Here is a 19,757-nt window from a genome sequence, read left to right as displayed (position 1 = left end):
AAAAGGGGAACCTTCTTACCCTGTTGGTGGGAAGGCAAACTGGCACAGCCACTCTGGAAAACAGTATGGAGGTTCTTCAAAAAGTTAAAAATAGAACTACCCTACAATCCAGCAATTGCACTATTAAGTATTTACCCAAAGGATATGAAAAAACTGATTTGAAGGGATACATGCACCCTGATGTTTACAGCAGCACGATCAACAATAGCCAAATTACGGAAAGAGCCCAAGTGACCATTGACTAATGAATGGATAAAGAAGATGTGGTGTATGTGTGTGTAAAGACAGAAGGAGAATGGAATATTACTCAGCCATAAAAAAGAATAAAATCATGTTCTTTTAAACATAGTTCTTTTTTGAAAATTCTTCCTTTTAGATATTCTAATTCAACTTTTCTTAATTTAGCATTCAATTTTATGCACTTTAGGGCCTAGGATAGTGCCTTAAACATAATAGACACTTCAGTTATTTGTTCAATAATTGTAGCAGAGTATCTATGAACAGCCCTGTCGTTTCAACATTCTTAGATCTGGTGAATGTTAGTTTTCATTACTACTAAAACATTTTCACCATCATGGGACTACATAAATTATCACTTACACTTGGGTAATTTCTATTGACCACATTTCAAATTGAAATATGCTTTCCAATCTATACTGCTCATGGGTAATTACTATTATTATGCTCAATTTAGTTAGGAAGGCGGGGGGGGGCCTGGATGACTCCATTGGTTAAGCATCTGACTCTTGGCTTCAGCTCAGGTCCTGATCGTAGGGAGGCAAGATCAAGCTCTGAGACGGGCTCTGTATAAAGTCGGCTTAAGACTCTACCCCTCCTGCCCCTCCTCTCTCTCTCTCTCTCTCAAAGAAATAAATATTATATAAACAAATAAATAAAATTAAGAAGGAAGTTTATTTATGGAAAATAAGGCAATTTTGTAAAGACAGACTTTTAAGGAACCTAAAGACAATGGCATTACATTAAATACTAAATGCACAAACCAAAATTTTTGAACCCAGAAACACCAATATTTTACATAAACATACTCATAAATTATTATATATATATACGCAAACATATGTGTGTTAGATAGATATGAAATAGGTATAAAACATCTAGTAGATATAAAATATCCCTAGGAAATTTTTCCTTTGAAAGGACACTAATCATGGAAGGTGTCCTATAATAAAAAAGTAATTACAAAAGGAGCAAAGATCAGAGAAGATAAGAACTATTTTAGTTTATTTAAATGATAAGAATTTTGATTCCTTTAGATCCAAGAATCCTAGGATGCATAATTTCTTCATACAAATAATATCTCATTTGATAATCTGCCAAGAGGTCAACTTTTATAAGAAAAGCTAAAGTGAAAAGATTTTAAAAGAATAACAATTATGTTGGGTAATTTCTCTTAGATCTTACTAATTATAGCATACAATTAACACTGTTACAAAAAAAAGAACAAAAAATAAACACATACACACTGTATTATAAATCTTTTTCAAATTTTATTTTTTAAAAAAAGCCTAGAGGCTATGTGGCATAGTGGGAAGAACACAGTCTTGGCCACCAAAAGGCATCAGGTCTGATTCTACCTTTGCCTCTTTAGTCCTAAAGCTATCAAGAAAATAAATAAAATTACATAGGTAATATATTCAGTACAGTACCTAACACATAGTAAGGGCTCCATAAATAATACCACTACCATTAAAAGAAGACACACTGAATTCATATTTAGTTTTGTACTCCCTTGAAATTCTACTAGAATGTAATGGAAATCAAAATAAAGAAAGAACCCCACAAATATAATAAAAAGAGAAGATTAACAAAATTTGAGAGCTAGGAAGCAGACGTATAAGTCATAACTAACCTAGCAGAGTTGACAAGGCTGAACCCTAGATATCTTCCAGGACTCTCAGCTATACTGTTTTAAACTAAAATTTATCAAAGAAATGTAATTATCTATTATGGTTTTATTATGTTAAAACATTAGGGGTTAAAACCCCTAATGTTTTAACACTAGAGATGCCTGGCTGGCTCAGTTGGTAGAGCACATGACTTCTGATCTCAGGGTTGTGGGTTCAAGCTCCATGCTGGAGATAGAGCTTACTTTAAAATTAAAAATTAAAAAAAAAAAATCCTATCTTTAAAATGCTAGCTAAGCAAAAAAATTTAAGGTTACATATAAAACTGCAATCCAATGTCTCACACTGGAGATAAAAATTCTAATATATTCCCATTTGTTTTAACTGCAGAAATAAAGAAAAAAAACAAATTATTAGAATTGGGCAAATTCACCAATAAACAAAACAAATTAGAATGAGGGGTTATAATGGCTTTAGAGGGATCCCTGGGTGGCGCAGCGGTTTGGCGCTTGCCTTTGGCCCAGGGCGCGATCCTGGAGACCCGGGATCGAATCCCACGTCGGGCTCCCGGTGCATGGAGCCTGCTTCTCCCTCTGCCTGTGTTTCTGCGCCTCTCTCTCTCTCTGTGACTATCATAAATAAATAAAAATTAAAAAAAAATAATGGCTTTAGAGATGTTATATAAGGATTAAATCAATCAGTCACCAAGTTGAAGGTTCTCAAAGAGCAAGTAAGGCTCACCAAGTAAGAATAAGAACTTCTTATAGTTAAGTTTCCCAGTTCCCAGTACCAACAACGCATACACACCAATGGATCAAAATGTAGATGGAAACAAAAAGTGGAACAGTGTGTGCTTTGGGACGTGGTTCTCCTACATCACATACTGACTGTTAAGCACTAGTCTACAAAATATAGGCCCACTTCCCAGCTGTCAAGTTCAAGAACAGTCTCTGCAATGCACACTGATGAAACTGCAAATTGGTGAAACCCATTTGGAGAACAATTTAGTAATATCTAGTACAGTATAAGGTGTACATATCTTACCATCCAGCAATTCCACTCCTACAATATATCCTAAAAACTCTCATACATGTAAAGGGGCACTTAGGTGGCTCAGTTTGTTAAACATCTGACTTTGGCTCACGTCATTATCTCAGAGTCCTGGGATGGAGCCCAGCATCAGGCTCCCTGCTCAGCAAGGGGTCTATTTCTCGCTCTCCCTCTCCCTTTGCCCCTCCCCCTCCCCACTCATACTCACTCTCTCTCTCAAATAATCAATAAAATACCTTTAAAATTTTCTTTAAAAAAAAACTCTTATACATGTTCAAAAAAGAAACACGTACAAAAATGTTCATAGCAACACTGTCTATAGTACCAAAACATGGAAAACACTGAAATGTCCATTAACAGAAAATGAGATAAATGAATCCATGATATAGCCACACAATGAGCAGCAGTGGAAAGGAGTGAACTAATGCTACATGCAGCTAAATAGTGCAACAAAAAATATATATACAGCATAATACCATACATATAAAGTTTAAGACTATACAAAATGATACTATAAATTTCTTAGAGATACAAACATATATAGTTTGGGGTTGGTTTTTTTTAAAGAGAATGATACACAGCCAATTTAAATGGGGTTTCTACTGAGGCTGAAAAGAAAGAAATCAAGGAACAGAATACAAAGGTAATACATTTAATTTCTTACAGTAGGAGGTATGAGTGTGGGAGTCTAATGCATTAAATTTTATATCCTTTTGCATATCATTTTATGTCTTAAATATTTTATAATAAAAATTTAAATTTCATATAAAAATTCTGAGACTCTCTAACTTTGTAGGACTAAATGTTGAAAGTATGAAACCAAATAAAATCAACAGTGATTTCGTCATCATGCACCTTATCTAAACACATGTGAAGAGTTAGTGAATAATAACTCTGTGCCATAATAGAGATGCAATAATGCATTCTCTCTTAAATGCTACCCCATACAGTCCTTTATTCCACTCTCACTGCTTAGGCTACGCCTCATCATCCCTCACCTGAACTGGTCACCTCACTTCATTCCCTGCCCACCTCTTATCTAGACTTTATATTATCCCCACTGCCCACTTTAAAAAATCACTTCAACGTACAGGTGGCCAACAGACACATAAAATGCTCAAATCACTCATCAGTGAATGCAATTCAAAACCATCCTATCAGGATGGCTAAAATCAAAAACATAAGAAACAAGTGTTGGTGAGGATATGGAGAAAAAGGAACTCCCATGCACCAATGCAAACTGATGTAGCCACTGAGGAAAAGAATATGGAGGTTCCACAAAAAATTAAAAATATAATTACTACATGATCCAGTAATTCCACTACTGGGTATTTACCCAAAGAATATGAAAACATTAACTCAAGGAGATATGTGTATCCCTATGTCTATTGCAGTATTATTTACAATAGCCAAATTATGTAAGCAACCCAAGCTTTTGTCAATAGATGAATGGATAAAGAGGTGGTATATACATACATTGGAATATTACTCAGCCATAAAAAAGGACAAAACCTTGCCATTTGCAACAGCATGGGTGGATCTAGAAGGTATAATGCTAAATGAAGTAAGTCAGAGAAAGACAAACACCATTAGATTTCACTCACATATGGAATTTAAGAAACAAAACAAAACAAAACAAAACAAAACAAAAAAAGAGACAAACCCAGGGCACCTGGGTGGCTCAATCTGTTGAAGTGACTAACTCTTGATTTCAGCTGAGGTCATGATCTCAGGGTCCTGGGATCTAGCCCCACATTGGGCTCTGTACTCTGTGGGGAGTCTACTTGAGCATTCTCCCTCTCCTTTCACTCTGCCCCTCCCCCTGCTCACTCACACACACATGTGCTTGCTCTCTCTCTCTCTCTCTCTCTCAAACAAATAAATAAATCTCAAAAAAGGGGGGTGGGGAATGCCTGGGTGGCTCAGCAGTTGAGTGGATGCCCTTGGCTTAAGGCACGATCCCCGTCGGGTGATTGAGTCCCACATCGGGCTCCCTACAGAGAGCCTGCTTCTCCCTCAGTCTATGTCTCTGCCTCTTTCTCTGTGTCTCTCATGAATAAATAAATAAAATCTTTAAAAAGAGAGAGAGGGAGAGACAAACCAAGAAGCAGACTCTTAACAAATTGATAGTAACAAAAAGGAGATGTGTAGGGGAGAAGTGAAATAGGTGAAGGGGATTAAGAAAACACTTATCATGTTGAGCACCAAGCAATGAATAGAATTGTTGAATCATTACATGGTACATGTGAAACTAATATAACACTCTTAATTACACTGGAAATAAAAATTTTAAAAATAATAATGATAAAAGAGTCCTTTAAAAATCACTTCAAAATAAGACACAAATAGAACCTATCTAGTAGATCAAAATTATTGTCGATGTTCTAGTTTCTGGCATTGGTGATGGGCTCATAGGTATTCCTTACATTATTAAGGAATTCTTAATACATTAAGAATTCTTAATGTACATTCTTAAGTACATTAAGAAACTAACAATAAAATGACCAATGATGCACTCTGTCATGAAGCAAAGACTACGATCAATCTGAATCTATATATCCAAGGTCCATTAAAAAAAATAATAATAATGGTGTCAACCTACCTCTCCAGGCTAATCTATTTCCCTCATGGATCCTACAGGCTAGTGGAAAAAGAAAGACTACTAATAAAAGTAATGCATAAAATTTAGGCAGTGAAACTGATTTTGTTTACTACCAGTTACTTTTTTCTAAAATGTAAGCTCCAAGAGTGCAAGAATTTTTCATTATTGTATCCCCAGCACCCAGAATACCACTTGACACATAGTAGGTGATCAATAAATATTTGTTGAAGGAATGATCAATATATGGCAATATAAATGTTCAGCCAATATTAACTGCTACAGTTCTTATCACTGTATCTCTAGTACGGCCTGTTCTACTAGACATTCAATGATAATGGGAATTGAATTTTGGAAAGGCAAAACATTTTCCCTTCAACAAGGCTGGAATCTGAATGAAAACTTAAGTCTATAGTCTAGACCTCTGCCAAATGACTCTTATGACTTAAACTACTCAGTTTCTTATTCAATGAGACTATGTAACATCACTAATCCACATATCTGAGCATGCCTTGCACAATTTTTTTAACCTTCAAAATGTTTTGTCAGGGATCCCTGGGTGGCTCAGCAGTTGAGCATCTGCCTTTGGCCCATTCTGCAGCCCTGGGATCAAGTTCCACATCGGGCTCCTGTGTTGAGCCTGCTTCTCCCTCTGCCTCTGTCTCTGCCTCTCTCTCTCTCTGTGTCTCTCATGAATAAATAAATAAAATCTTTTAAAAAAGTGTTTTTGTTCTAGTGGTAAAGAAAAAATTCAGACCAATTGTCATTAAGCAATATGCCTAAAGTCAGACCTATTAAAGACAGGTTTAGAATTCTTTTTTTTTTTTTTTTTTTTTTTTTTAATTTTTATTTATTTATGATAGTCACAGAGAGAGAGAGAGAGAGAGGCAGAGACACAGGCAGAGGGAGAAGCAGGCTCCATGCACCGGGAGCCCGATGTGGGATTCGATCCCGGGTCTCCAGGATCGCGCCCTGGGCCAAAGGCAGGCGCCAAACCGCTGCGCCACCCAGGGATCCCAGGTTTAGAATTCTTGAACTCATAATATCACTTCAGATTCAGCACTACCTTCTCCCACAATAATGATACTCAGTTTATACTCCTGAATTTCTTTCCACCTACTGTTCAACTTTGCCACCGAGGTAGTTAAACAGCTATATATCTATCACTTTTGACCAAATCATAAATATCAAGGCAAGACTTCTGGCAGCACACAAAAAGAGAGACAGGGCAACGGAAGTTAGAAGTTACCATGCACAAATAAACAAAGAAAGGCTTGCTTTTGCTTGTCCCATAACATATCAGAAGATACCACAAAATGACAGCAGAAGAATAAAATGACAGCAGAAGAATGGTAGTTGAAAGATAAGGAGAATCAGATTTCTAATAGGATAACTGCTACATTTTTCTGTGGGCTATATTTTTTTCCAGAATTTAAAAAACTATCAATTGATTATTTTTGTTTTGTTTTTTCTTTTTAAAGATTTTATTTATTTTTAGACACACAGAGAGAGCATAGCAGGGGGAGCAGCAGGCAGAGGGAGAGGGAGAAGCAGACTCCTCACTGAGTAGGAGCCTGACAGGCTCCATCCCAGGACTCTAGGATCATGACGCTTAAGCAACTGAGCCACACAGGCGCCCTGATGCATGATTTTTTTTTGTATATTTTTTTATTGGAGTTCGATTTGCCAACATATAGTATAATATCCAGTGCTCATCCCATCAGGTGCCCCCTCAGTGCCTGTCACCCAGTCACCCCATCCCCTCCACCCACCTCCCCTTCCAGTACCCCTTGTTCATTTCCCAGAGTTAGGAGTCTCTCATGTTTTGTCACCCTCCCTAATTTTCCCACTCCTTTTCTCTCCTTATTTTAGTCAGTATTTTGGCGTACTAGGAATGTTACTAAGTGGGGTAAGGAAGTGAAAGAAATGTAGGGCAGCGAGCTCAATGACTCTGTAGGACATCAGATCAAAGACATTCCAGTTTACTAGAACTGTGTCACAAGTACTAGACAAAGGCTTTCAAACAAATACTCGGTGAGCAACCTTGAGTAAGGCACTAAGTTCATACAAAACATGTCCTATTCTCATTAAGGTTATACTGGGCTCCACTTCACCACTAACCTTTCTTAAGCTGTAGTTTTGTCTTTGCTCTGCAACTTTTCTGTTGTGTTTGATACTGCCCTTAAATTTCAAACTTTTTCCTCAAAGGCTTTCCTCCTTGAGCTTCTCTGACTTGTACATTTCTGGTTTTTTCATACTACGATTCTACCTCTCTTTAAATTATCCCTTTTCCTCCATCTGCTAACTACCCCTGGACTGCATTCCACAGTTTTAGCCAACTGCTCTGCATCATGGATTCTCAAATCTCTACTTCCAGTCCCTGTCCCCCCTTACCCATTCAGGTTCTAGCCAATACCAGATAAGTATCTGCCAATTGTCCCCTCAATCTAAATATGTCCAAAACTGAACTCACACTCTTCCAAACCACCCTTGCCTCACAATCAACCAGCTCCCATTTTCAACTTCTGTGTCTTTATTAATGGCACCACAGCTCTCTCCGTTCCTAAGACACAGATCTTCAGTCACCTTTGCCTCTCTGTCTCCTTCAGCCTATTAAGGTACTAAAATCTTGACTTCTGGAGACAAAATCAGGAAATGATCTATAAAACTGGAAGAAAAAGAAAAGTGTCACCATGAAAGCAAAGCAATTAAGGAAAAAATAGTTTGAATACTGAAATACTAGGATCTGTCAAATATTACTACAGTTTGATGACAGATATTTGTTAAGTGTGTGCTATGTAAAATTCCAAATGTGTGGCTATCATACACATCCAATTACTGTCACCCTATCTTAGAATTTCTTGTCTTCATAGCCATCCCCTCCTGTCTACTCATCAACACCATTGCTCTATTTCAGGCTTTCTTCATCTCATATCTTAACAAATCTTGCCCCTCTTTCCATCCACTTTGCCCATCAACCTCTGACATTGATCAGTGCTTCAAATTTATTATACCACTCACTTGCCCAAAGATCTTCAATGACTCTACAAACTCCCTAGTGTGGCACATAATCCTTTTTTTTTTTTTTTTTTTGGCATATAATCTTATATTTCATTCTGCCTCTGGGATTGGGAGCCTTTCCACTTCATATACAGCCTCACAGTTCACAGATTGAAGGTGCCCATGCAGGTGAGAGATCAAGAAATTACTGGTAGGGATCCCTGGGTGGCGCAGCGGTTTGGCGCCTGCCTTTGGCTCAGGGCATGATCCTGGAGACCGGGATCGAATCCCACATCGGGCTCCTGGTGCATGGAGCCTGCTTCTCCCTCTGCCTGTGTCTCTGCCTCTCTCTCTCTCTCTGTGACTATCATAAATAAATAAAAATTTAAAAAAAAAAAAAAGAAATTACTGGTAGATCTAACTCACATCTACAGCTTCCTTTTCATTCTCGCTCTCCTCTTATTTTTCTCTTCAAAACTTTTCTTCTTTTCTACCATTTTCTTATACTTAATTTCATTTTCACTTTCTTCTCTATGCCAGTGGCACCAACAGGAATTTCTAATCTGCAGTGATTCTAAGCACTAAAAAGATTGACCACTGTTCTAGTCAATAGTTTCCTACAAGAAAGACACAGACATAGGGTGCCTGTCTGGTACAGTCAGGAGAGTATGGACTCTTGATCTTGGGGTTGTGAGTTTTAGCCCCACGTTGGGTGTAGAGATTACTTAAATAAATAAATAAAAATTTAAAGGAAAAAAAGGAAGAAAGCCATACAGAATGGAAAATGGAAGAAAGGAGATTTTAGCTATAAAATAATCATGTACCCAACTTTCTCATTGCAATCCTAACACAAAGTCAGGGGTAAGGCCATACAAGCTCCCACATCTGACAATGGAGGCCTCACTGAGAATGAAGAGCATGCCTTACTGTATTCAGGAATACAGAAGTGCATGAACATAATATCTTTCAATATAGTTTTGTAGACTTGCCCCTATATCTCATGAGAATCTAGACAGAGCCCTGAGTTTTCCTCCAGGATAAATAAATATCACATGGAAAAGAACTCAATATAAAATAAAGAAATCCTGGGAAATTTTTAATATTATCCTCCCTCCCCAACAAACCAAGGATATTTTGTGTTTCCAGAGCCTGTAATTTGTTGGGTTAAAAAACATACTTTCTCTGCCTTTCATAAATTTCACATTTCAACTGCATTTTCTTCTTAGGCCGAATTTACGTCTTCGAAGGAAAATGAATTTCCTTTCCCATTTCATAAAACATTCTGTTTTTCATGGAAATGAAATATAACAAACAATTCTCACTGTACTCACAAATATTTAAAGCCCCAATCTGAGGTCTATGGGTTTCACCTAAAAATGAAATTGCTGTTGATCGCAAATATATCATACACAATTCACTCTTTTCACCTTAGCTGTGATACTTTTTACTCTTAAGAAGAAAGAATCCATTTAATTGATATCCAAGTAATTTTAAACTTCTTTCCTCTGTGTCTTCCTGAGTTGAAGGAAAAGATGGGGGCTCTGTGCAAAAGGCAAGACCATATGTATTCTGACAATGTATTATCTTTGTGAGAATGCAAAAAAAAAAAAAAAAAGCAGAGGAGAGAAAGATGACTTCTAGATAACTGAAGAACACTGTTTACATTTAGAATTTCTCTTCCTTTCAGTTTTTGGCATCTCAGTTTAACACACTAACCTTCCTAGAGAAAAAGAGGACCCAAAACATTTGTAACCTTTCATCGCTCCCATATCTGTCCACCAGATCGAATGTGAATCCTCATTTAGACCTCTGCCCTAGGCAAAATGTAAAATGTTGGGTTTATTTTAGCAAAATTCCCTTTCTACATTCTTCACCCTTCTCCTTCTCTCTGATTTGTAACTGTAGATCTCAGAAATCTGGTGCTTCCTGCACAGCCTCTGGGAATAATGTCAGGATACTTACTCATAGGAAGAATACTTACTACTAAGTATCAACTATGGACCACTTGGGCCTTCCTCAAAATGTCAATCATTGTTCCTAGAAAAGTTCTGTAATCAAAATCTGGTTTGGGTTAAAAAAAAAAAACACTAAGTTAAACAGGTTTCTAGAACATTTAATATGCTAATGAGCACTCAGGACTCTACAAGAAGCAGTTCTGGCATGCAAGGAATCCCAGACTTGTTTGACCAGCACTATTTTCAATGAATGTCTATTTGCTGCTCTGAAAAAGATTTTGGAAGAAGCTGTGCTTGGAGAATTCAGAGAAAGCAGAGAGTATCTGTGTTAGACTGGAAGAATTAGAAATAGCCTCATGGAAGAACATTTGAGCCAGGTCCTGAGGATGGAAAAAATGCGACTGTGCAGAAACAGGAAGAAAGAGAAGTGCGGGGCTGTCATGGGCAGCGACCCTCAGATCACTCTCTTTGTGTCATTTGCCCCGCCCTGTGCTCTGGGCCCAACCTACTCTGAGGCAGATCTATTGTTCGGACCCCACCAGGCCTGAGACAGGCATGAAGACACAGTTCCAAAGAAGAGGTAAGCAATGAGACATCAGGTGGGAGAAAAGAGGCAACTTCCTGGTAGGAGGTTGTGAGCTGACTCTCATCCTCCCCTAACTTCTTCCAAACATTTCCTTATTTAACTCTCTTTGGTCTAAGCTATATATATATCTTGCTAGTTGCTGTTTTTAAATGGCAAAATCCTTGCGAATAAAAAAATCTTTACTTTTCTATGTACCTACAAGAAAAGTTTCCCAACTGTGCAAACTATACTATTGCTCCACTTTGTTTCAGATGTAAAGATCTGCATGTCGAGTTGTCAAAAATTACTGCTTTCTAGCTCAAAGAAGATGCATACTGTGTGCAGATAGTTCCAATGAATCAAAATCATTCCCTTCACTTCCGAATCTCTCAGGCAGGGATTATTAAAGAAAAATGTTTTTGAATTTAAAAGTAAACATTTGCCTTAAATGCAGGCATGAAGCTAAACCAATGGTTAAATTAGCTCTAGAAGTATGAGGAGACGGGTGCCTAGGCTGGTTCAGTTGGTTAAGCATCTGACTCCTGATTTTGGCTCAGGTCATGATTGAGCCCCACATGGGCTCTGCCCTCAGCCCAAAGTCCGCTTGAGATTCTCTTTCCTTCTCCCTCTCCTTCTGCCTCTCCCCTTGCTCACCACATGCTCTCGCTCACTCTCTCTAAAACTAATTAATTAATTAATTAATTAATTAATTAAAAAATAAGTATGAGGAGATAAGTACTTGTTAGTATCTGTAGAACACTGCTTAAAAAAAACAATTCAATGTATATTTATTGAAAAATAACAATAAGAAGAAACTTGGAAAATGCTAAAAAAAAAAAAAAGAAAAAATTGAAATTACCGAGAGATAATGCCTATTTAATAATTTCTTTAAAACTAAATTTTGATAGTTTAAAACAGATTTTCAAAAGTTGTGGTAAAATATACACATGAAATTTGCTCTCAACAATTTTAAGTACACAGTTCAATGGCATTTAGTATATAAAATTGCCTTTCACATGCAGAAAACTTGGGTTTCTCAGACCAGTTCAGAAGAGCCATTAGGCCCTTAAACAACAACAACAAAAACTATTTATTGATAATACATTAGGGGACAAAAGAAATATCCTCACAGAATATTTAAGTAACATCTTAATAAAGCCTTCTATCCTTAAAAAGAAAACGCTATATGAAAAAGAGGCATTATAAACATCATCTACTTTCTTACCAGGTTGGCAAGGACCATCTCACATTGGGTTTCTTCACCTCCTGCTACATACAATCACGTGCTAGAGGTGCAGAGCCCTAATTCAGCATTTGCTACCTGTAATTGGTGTTAAAAATCCTGGCAAGCAGCCCTGTTCCTGAGGTCACACACTAAACACTGCTGTATGGCCAGGCTTGACTAGCCAGCAGCCTTACCCTTCCAGGAAAAGGACAACAGCCTGATCTTTGCACACATCTCTCAGAATCTCATAGATTGAGAGTGGGAGTTCATAGAAATAATCTATCAAGCTTTTCCTTGGAAAGTCAAGCAGTGCATAACTACACAGCCAAAGAACCTCTCGTCCCCAATCATTTCAAAACAGCAAGTGTAAAGGAGATTTTTTCTAAAACCCACACCCACAGCTCCAGCCCAGGTGCTCTCACCTCTGAGTCCTCTTCATATAAAGCAGAGATGTAGACTATTTCACTTGGTTTAGAAAGAAAAAGAAATAACAGTTTAATCCCTTGCCTGAAGTCCTTGGAAATCATAGTGACAACTTAGAAAAGGGACAATTAAGAAGGATCAATTCCTTTTGACTCTGTTAATGCTCACACTGTCTTTAAAGAAAAAGAGAAGACAGGAGAAAGCACAGTTCCTGGTAGCAAATCAAAGACCCACATGTTCACATATATCTGGATTAAGCACCCAGTGCTTATACTCAGAGACATGACTACCTTCAAGTGGCTGAGGAACACTGAAAGTGTCTGAAGAATGAGCTAGAAAAAAGAGCCCTCATCAAGGTCTGAAGCAAGGGCCAGCTTTAGAGGAGCAACATTAGTACCACAGTCCAAGGGAACCTGCACTGGGACAGAAGTGATAAGCTGATGCCTCCCTGGTACCAACCAAGTGCTCAGCATGTCCTCTTTGCCCATTTACAGACAAGCCTGTCGCAATCCTTTTTACAGCTCTTGACAGCTTTACAAATGATCCTGTAAGCGCAAGAACAGAGACACAACCCTGAAACCCTAAAGAAGCTGAGGCTTAGAGGAATAAAGTAACTTCTCCTGAGGTTCTCAGGTAGAAGCCACACAGCCAGGATTCAGAACCAGCTCCATCTAGCTCTGAAGCCCATGCCTATTCCACTCTTCCTCTATGCTTGACTTCCCAGAGGGCACAGTTTAGAAAGTCCAATTTAAGCTCATAAAGAGAAAGATCTTACAATATATTAGAACGAGAGTTGGAAAACTTTTCTGTAAAGAGACAGTGAATATTTCAGGCTTTGCAAGCCATGCCGAATATTCATGCGCGTTTTTTTTTTTTTTTTTTTTTTCCTCTTACAAACCTTCAAGGACATAAAAACCACTCCTAGCTCATGAGGCTATAAAAAAACCGGTCACGGGGCAGCCCGGGTGGCTCAGCAGTTTAGTGCCACCTTCGGCCCAGAGCCTGATCCTGGAGACCCAGGATCAAGTCCCATGTTGGGCTCCCTGCATGGAGCCTGCTTCTCCCTCTGCCTGCGTCTGTGCCTCTCTTTCTCTCTGTGTGTCTCTCATGAATAAATAAATAAAATCTTAAAAAAAAAAAAAAAAAACAGCCATAGCCCAGTGTGCCGACTCCTGTGTTAGAACACATGGTCCGGGATCCCTGGGTGGCGCAGCGGTTTAGCGCCTGCCTTTGGCCCAGGGCACGATCCTGGAGACCCGGGATCGAATCCCACGTCAGGCTCCCGGTACATGGAGCCTGCTTCTCCCTCTGCCTATGTCTCTGCCTCTCTCGCTCTCTCTCTCTCTCTCTCTCTCTCTCTATCATAAATAAATAATAAAAAAAAATTAAAAAAAAAAAATAGAACACATGGTCCAAGCAAAGCTTAGTGATTCTAATGGGTAAGAACTGGGGCACTGACTTGATGTCTTAATTCACCAAGGTGATTTTTGCTTCAGGATGGGAAGAAAAGAAGAAGCTAGAAGAGAATCAGCACTCAATCTAGTCACTTCATATACATTCCACCAGTACGTGTAAAGGACAGCGGTCCCTTACGTAGACTTCCTCATTAGAGTAGTTGTAGAAGATATCTTGCATTTATTTCATTTATTTCTTCTTTCTAAATCCATGCCTTTGTATATTCTGTTAGGCATTAATCTGTCACTAAAAGTCAATTATTTCTGCAGTCTAATTAAAACTATTTCAGAGGGCCATAACATAATGAACAGAAACGTAGCTAGATTAGAGCTGACCATGGGCTCTTTCAATATGATCAAAGGCCTCTCGGGTTCTGTTATTTGAAATTATAAAAAATATTTTCCATTCACTTTATGACACTTGTAAAATAGGCTTTTGAACACTCCTTGCAACTTACAATAACCATCAAGTCAACCTAACAGATGTTGCAAACTGGATCCGGTTCATCAACACTAGAGCACATAATGAAATGCACTTTAAATGACATTCAGATTCTGCAATGCAAGGCAAAATAATGAACAATTTATGACCTCCTTAATTGTCTTAGATACTGAACTTGCATCCAGGACTTGCCCTGGGGCCATCCAGAAAGCATACACTAGCATGTGCCCTGTCAGTTGGCTGGCTAACCTCTGCCTTGGTCTGGGCAATACAACCTTAATGCCAGGTCCAAGTGTTTCTGGTTAAAGTATTTTCAGCTCTGCTGATTCATGCCTAGCTGCTTGGTAGCTACAGAGCAGAAACAGAAGATGGCCACTAGGGACCAATTTAACAGCAACAACTGTTATTTTCACTGTTGGGCCAAACAAGTTGGAAGCTAGAAGACAAGAGTCCAAAGACTGATACCTTATCTCATAAGCCTACGTGCAGGACCATGTAACCCATTCTACAGGTAAATATTCACAGGCCAATTTTAATCACGGGAACAGCTAGCAAATTGGAACAAGAGTGAGAGCAATTAAAATGCTCCCTTCTTGGATTTTGCTCCCTTTGTCCAATTGCATAATCCCCTCTCATGAAACCCAGGGCAGTCAGGAAAAAGAGCTGGCCTAAGACCTACTAACCCAGATAAACAAAGACTGGAAAGTGACCAACTAAAAAAGCCAATAACATGGTGTAGCCAAGCAAGTAAAGTGCTCCCTTGTGTAAAAAGGGCATGGCAATTTCAGTCATGATGAAGACATCAAACAGAGAAAGGAAAGGAATCAGATGTGACTTCTTCCTAAGGACTTGTAAGTGTGCTAGGCATTTTATGTATAGCATACGATACAACCATCCTTAACTTGTAAAATAGGAATTAGCACTTCCATTTTACAGACGGAAAAACTGAGCCTTGGAGAGAAACTTATCCAAGATTACACAAGTAGGAAGTGCCAGGGCTGGCATCTGAACTAAGTCTGTCTGGGATCAAACTTGTCCTTTTATTCCATCAGCTGTTGTCACCCACAGAAAAAACACCAAAAGAGAGCATGGAGTAGACAACATTCAGGAGGAGTCAGACAGGCAAGTAGTATTGGTAAGCAGGAGGACTCCAAGCTCAGGACAGGAATCTACTGTCTCAAGAGAGATGGCAAGAGCAAGCCAGGATGCAAGGGCCATAGGAGCAAATGACATCATACTTGGCATCAACAATCTTCCCAAAGTCAGTTCCCAAGGCCCAGCACTGTCAACATGAAGCGAAAAAGTTGAAGGGCATCAACTAGAGAAGAGGGAGAACTGAGACTCAGCTGGAACCATGGGAGTCCAGAGGGGTCACCTCTCTTTACTCTGGGTAACCTGGACTCCACTGACCAAGAGGCTGAAGCTGTTTGAATACTGTCCATCTTGGCACCAGATTGGTCCAGGAACTAAAGTTGAGTCTTCAGATTAGAAACTCGATGTGGTGAAGAAGAGGAGGTAGAGGCTGGTGTCATTAGATAGAACTGGCAATTTTTTACTTCAGGGCCATGGCAAATACAATCAACTCTCCTTTCCATTTCATCATGTTGATAACCTTCACAGAAGGCCAAACCTCCACAATCACAGGAACAGAGGGAATCCGGATAATAACCTGAGCAAACTCAAGAAAAAAAAAAAAAAAGAAGTATTTTTGGCAGAATTAAATCAGAATGTTGTATTTCCAAACACAGCAGCCTCATGCCGGCAGAGCTGGGCCTCAGGAGCAGATTCTGGGAAGAACACTGGTGCCAAGCACACCAACATTAACAGCTGGCATCCCTCCCTGCCCTTGTTGCCAGCACTCTCACCCTTCTGTGGGCTACTGCCTACCACTTCTTTACCCGAGTCATCCAAGCAAATGTATGAAGCCAGACCTGGATCATGTGAGGCAGAAGGGAAGGCAGCTGGCAGCAGAAGCAGTCAGCAGAAGGACAGGTGTCCGGGAAGCAGAAAATGCCTCCAATGGCGACCTTCCTCTCCTCTCCAGAAAGAACTGCTCTACAAATATGGGGTGGGGGGAGTCGAGTGGGGGGAAGTAGGATTTCAAAATTCAACCCCTGATTCACTAGGCTATGACTGAAGAGAGAACCAACTAAGTGTTCCAGGCTGACTAGGTGATTAATCAGTCCCCTTCTCTGCTCTGTGATGGAACACACTGTGTCAAGACATGAAATTATATCTCAGGTGTCCTCAGGTCCCAGCAAATGACACCCAGGCTGGGCAGAGCTTTGGGTCTGGCCCTTCTGAGCTGGCTGCCTCTCTCTCCAGGGCAAGTAATGCTATTGCTCCTGGCCTGGGAATGAGCCAGCCAAGGTCAAGGGGAAGAGGTAGGGCTGGAAAATGAGGCCACAGCTCCTGGCAAGGGCTCCCCAGACAGCTCCTGGATCCCTCCAGAAGCCCAGCACCTCCCCACCCTCCTCCCGTGAGGAGGAGAATCCCTGTGAAGAGAGCTCAGAACAAGCAGATCCCTCTCTCCCAGCCCTGTTAGCCCAAATGGAAAAACGAGAGTGGAGTAGGCAAAAAATTTTTAGAAAAGCTTATTTGAATAAGGTACTACTGCTGGAGTCAATCTAGATAAATCAGCTTTCACAGTAAGATAAATGGGAAGTTTGAAAAAAGATTATTTGCTTCAGATACAAAAGATTAATTGGAAGAGATTTTCTAATCACAGAGATAAAAGAAATCTCAAGAAGTTAACCAGACAGATACTGGTCAATCTTCATAAAAATCTCTGAAAAAAAAGAGATTATACAGTTCTAAGAGTCTTTATAAACAAGAAATGATTCTTTAGACATAAATCCCTAAAACTCCCTTAATTTTAAACCAAATGCCTACTTCCTCATTTTTCATGGAGACAAAAATTACCATCCACAGGAAAAAGTGTCCATACAGAAATTCTTTTGCCTCAGTCTATTCTTCTCCAACATAAAGACAATCTCAAGTCATAAATGTTTCCTTAATTCTTTCACTATTTTCTGTCTTTCCCTTTTTTTTTTTTTTTTTTTTTGCTGAACCCTCTCCAAACTAATCATGAGCTCAGGACTGATAGGACTGATCATTTAATTACTAGACAATGTAGCTGGTGATAGCTTTCACCAAGTTAAAATGGCTTTTATCCCAAGTGTGTTTTCCACACGACACCAATTAATGTTTTGGCTTTGTCTATTTTCCAACTAGCAGTTCCAATATAAAACAAAAAAGAATATGCAGAAAAGAGAAGCAGTTGGTATTGGAAACTCAACAAATGCCTGAGCTAATTTATAGAGTAGACTGGAAAATAATTCACTTGAAATTTAAATCAAAATGCAGCAACGTGGAAAATGGCACACGGCTACACAACATAAACTACCAAAATTATAAAAAGCTGTTAATGTACTGCACATGACATCGCTGATTAGCTATCTGTCACCATTATAGCATGCAAAATTATTTGACTGTTGTAAGGGAAACTGATTCCTTGAAAATAGGTTCCTACTTATTTAAATGCCCACATGCTGCCAAAGTTAAGTAAAAATGTGCATCCCAGGCAGACTCTCTTAAAATCATCATGAAATGTTCTAACTCCAAACTAAAATCATGGCAAATGTCTTTAGATTACCCTAGTCAAACATCTTAGACCAGTGGCTCTGGCTCTCAACTTTGGCTGCCCATTGGAACCTCCTAAGGAACCTTTAAAAATGAATTCTTTGGATGCCTGGGTGGCTCAGCGGTTGAGTATCTGCCTTTGGTTCAGGGAGTGATCCTGGAGTACTGGGATGGAGTCCCACATTGGGCTCCCTGCATGGAACCTGCTTCTCCCTCTGCCTCTGCCTCTGCCTGTGTCTCTGCCTCTCTGTGTGTGTCTCTCATGGATAAATAAATAAAATCTTAAAAAAAAAAAAGTCCTAGACCCCACTCTCAAATTCTGATATAATCGGTTTAAGGTGAAGCTTAGATATTGGGATTGTTAGAGCTGTCCAGGTGATTCTTTTTTTTTTTTTTTAAGATTTATTTATTCATGATAGACATAGAGAGAGAGAGAGGCAGAGACACAGGCAGAGGGAGAAGCAGGCTCCATGCCAGGAACCGATGCGGGACTCGATCCCGGGACTGCAGGATCGCGCCCTGGGCCAAAGGCAGGCGCTAAACCACTGAGCCACCCAGGGATCCCCTGTCCAGGTGATTCTAATGTACACCCAAGGTAGAGAAGCCACTGCCTTACGCAATGTTAAGCCTATCAAACTGGTGATGCTATAATTGCAAGCTTACTGTGAGACAAGAATTATGATTTACTGGGTAAAAGGAAAGATGTAAGACAGACTCTGCCTTAAAGACCCTCAATCTAAGGGAGAGAAAGACACGTAACTCAACAGTCACTACACAGTGTGCTAAGTGCCATGACCAAGGCACAGAGAACAGTAAAGGGAGCCTGAGAGAGAGGCATCTAACACAAACAGGCTGAGAGGGAGTGGTAGCTTCTCAAATACAGTGACCGAGCTGGGTCTTGAAGGCTAAGATTCTATCAGGAAGTGAAAGTAGGGAAAGACATCACAAGAAGACAGACTAGAATGTGCAAAACCCCAGAAGCTGGGAAGGATGACCCTCTCTTTAGAGTTCTACAAGTTATTTTTTACAGGTAAACCGGAGAAAGATGTGAACACAAGAGGGCAAAGAGGCTGGGAAGGTTTTCTTTCAGGATGCCCAGAGGGCCCACTGGATAATGTAAATGGACCAAGTACTCAAAGTGTAAGGCAACAGTTGGTATGGCGGACTGCCCAACCCAAGATGGTGCGGAGGGCAAGGGGCCTGTTTCTTCCTAGTTCTAGCCAATGTGAGAATAAAGGCTCAAAATTGACACATCTTCCAGATTTTCAAGGGATGCGGAGACTCTGGGCCTTATGCGAAATTTACAGGTTTTTAAATGCTGAGCAGTAGAAATAGGTCTACAGGTCTGATGCTGACTATAGGCTGCAGGTATGGGCTATACCTTTTCATTACATTATGAAAAATTATTGGGGGATTTGATTCTAAAAAAAAAAAAATGTTTTTTTTAAATGCAACCTCTCTACCCAACATGGGGCTCGAACTTAAAATTCTAAGATCAAGAATCTCATGCTCTACCAACTGAGCCAGCCAGGCACCC

At 39.5% G+C, this 19,757-nt stretch overlaps 1 protein-coding gene across 1 annotated transcript in view; it reads right to left on the bottom strand.

Annotated features, from left to right (window-relative positions):
• The window catches only part of PPM1L (protein phosphatase, Mg2+/Mn2+ dependent 1L), a 313,216-nt gene that overhangs the window by 246,953 nt on the left and 46,506 nt on the right, over positions 1-19,757 (bottom strand). The window lies entirely within an intron of this gene.

This window comes from Canis lupus, chromosome 34 (genome assembly GCF_003254725.2).
Source record: "Canis lupus dingo isolate Sandy chromosome 34, ASM325472v2, whole genome shotgun sequence".
NCBI classification, from domain to species: domain Eukaryota; kingdom Metazoa; phylum Chordata; class Mammalia; order Carnivora; family Canidae; genus Canis; species Canis lupus.
Note: the sequence above shows the minus strand (reverse complement) of the source record. Positions and strands in the feature narration are given on the sequence as shown.